This window comes from Mastomys coucha, unplaced genomic scaffold (genome assembly GCF_008632895.1).
Source record: "Mastomys coucha isolate ucsf_1 unplaced genomic scaffold, UCSF_Mcou_1 pScaffold15, whole genome shotgun sequence".
Taxonomy (NCBI): Eukaryota; Metazoa; Chordata; class Mammalia; order Rodentia; family Muridae; genus Mastomys; species Mastomys coucha.
This window is the reverse complement of record NW_022196897.1, coordinates 150,918,620-150,920,792: the sequence shown is the minus strand read 5'-3', so window position 1 is coordinate 150,920,792 and position 2,173 is coordinate 150,918,620. Positions and strand designations below refer to the sequence as shown.

The 2,173-nt window shown below is 46.2% G+C and overlaps 1 non-coding gene across 1 annotated transcript; it reads left to right on the top strand.

Annotated features, from left to right (window-relative positions):
- Window positions 1-1,229: 1,229 nt before the first annotated feature.
- LOC116092617 lies at window positions 1,230-1,336 on the top strand. Its single transcript, XR_004119363.1, has one exon. It is a non-coding gene; the product is annotated as a U6 spliceosomal RNA (small nuclear RNA).
- Window positions 1,337-2,173: the final 837 nt, after the last annotated feature.

The window sequence follows — 2,173 nt, the reverse complement described above, 5'->3', positions numbered from 1 at the left end:
GGCATGCACTGCCCGGCAGGTGGTACCTTTTTCAAAGAAGGTCACTGGAGGCCTGCCTTTGAAGGTTACTTTGTCCCTGTCCCACCCCTACTCCCTACCCACCATCATGTGATTGGTCCTTTACATTTGTCCCAGGCCCCAAAGCAGAGACTTCACACTGTGGACAGAAACCTCTCACAGGATCCAAAGGCAATCACCCTCTCCCCCACTGTCACTGACAGGGCTCAGCTTTGAGGGTGTGCTGACTAGGTTTATGTCAACTTGATAAAAACTACAGTCAGAGAGGAGGGAGCCTCTATATGAAGTCAGAGAGGAGGGAGCCTCTATATGAAGTCAGAGAGGAGGGAGCCTCTATATGAAGTCAGAGAGGAGGGAGCCTCTATATGACTGGCTGTTGGTAAGTAAGTAAGCCAGTAGAACAATTTAGTGATTAATGGAGGAGGGTCCAGTCCCACTGTGGGTGATGCCACCCTGAGCTGGTGGTCCTGGGTTCTATAAGAAAGTAGGCTGAGCAAGCCAGAAGGTGCAAACCAGTAAAGCCATATCCCTCCACAGCCTCTGCATCAGCTCTTGCCTCCAGGTTCCTGCCCTGCTTGAGTTCCTGCCCTCACTCCGTTTGAGGATGAACCTGAAATGGAGGAGAAACAAAACAAACCCCCTCCTTCTCAAGTTGCTTTTGATCATAATATTTAATCATAGCAAAAAAGATATCCCAAGGGCTGGCGAGATGGCTCAGCGGGTAAGAGCACTGACTGCTCTTCCGAAGGTCCTGAGTTCAAATCCCAGCAACCGCATGGTGGCTCACAACCACCCATAATGAGATCTGACACCCTCTTCTGGTACATCTGAAGACAGCTACAGTGTACTTATATATAGTAATATATAAATCTTTGAGCTGGAGCAAGCTGAGTAAGTGGGGCTGACCAGAGTGAGCAGAGGTCCTAAAATTCAATTGCCAGCAACCACATGAAGGTTCACAACCATCTGTACAGCTACAGTGTGTACTCATATACATGAAATAAATAAATAAATCTTAAAAAAAAAAAGAGAGATCCCAAAGCAGGGTTCAAAAGCTATACTGAGATTGATTTTTCTTTATAAAATGTATGAGAAGAGATATGAATAGACAGGCAGACAGCAACATGGCAGGACACTGAGGGGTCAGCAATCTCAAACCTTTTGGTTACTGCAGATATTTTGCCAGTAACAACAATTAAAAACAAACAAACGTGCTCACTTCGGCAGCACATATACTAAAATTGGAACGATACAGAGAAGATAAGCATGGCCCCTGCGCAAGGATGACACGCAAATTCGTGAAGCGTTCCATATTTTTAAAAAAACAAACAAACAAACAAACAAAAAACCCCAGTGTCTGAGTTACATTTCTATTGCTCTAAAGAGACCCCATGACCAAGGCAACTTATAAAAAAATTACTCAGGCTCATGGTTCCAGAGGGTTGAGAGTCCATGAGCTTGCTGGCCAGAAGCATGGCAGGAAGCGGGCCGAGTAGCTAAGAACTGACATCCTGATCCATCCACTAGTTGAAGGCAGAAAGAGCTAACTAACTAGGGCGAGCTTTTGAAACCTCACAGCCCACCTCTCCATGACACACCTCTTCCAGATCCCTAATCCCTCCCCAACTGTTCCACCAGCTTGAAACCAAGCATTCAAATATGTGAGCCTACAGGGTCATTCTCACTTAAGATGCCAGGAAGTGCCCATAACCGGATGCTCAGAAGGCAGAAGCAGGATGCTCAATCACCAAGGAGTCCCAGGAGCATGGGTTACATAGTGAGACTGTTTAAAAGGACACACTAACACCCCATAGTGCCTGGTAGAGTTCCTCCTCTTCCTTCTTGGCTTCTAGTTTTCTCAACTGTCCACCTTAATGTCCTTCAGGTGAGAGCAGCTGTCTTCACTGATTCCAGAATCTTTTCCAACAACATGCTCTGCTGAGAACCCTTGATTGGTAGTCAGAAAGCCAGGGTTTGAACTGGGCTTAGTGGCTCATGCCTACACTAAGGCTCTTGGGAGGCAGAGGCAGGATTATTAGGAGGCCATGGCCAGCTTTGGCTAAGCAGCAAGTTCCGGGCCAGCCTCAGTCTCATTAGACCCAGTGTGTATGTGCACACACCTTTTTCATTTGTTTTTTTTTTTTTTTTTTTTTTT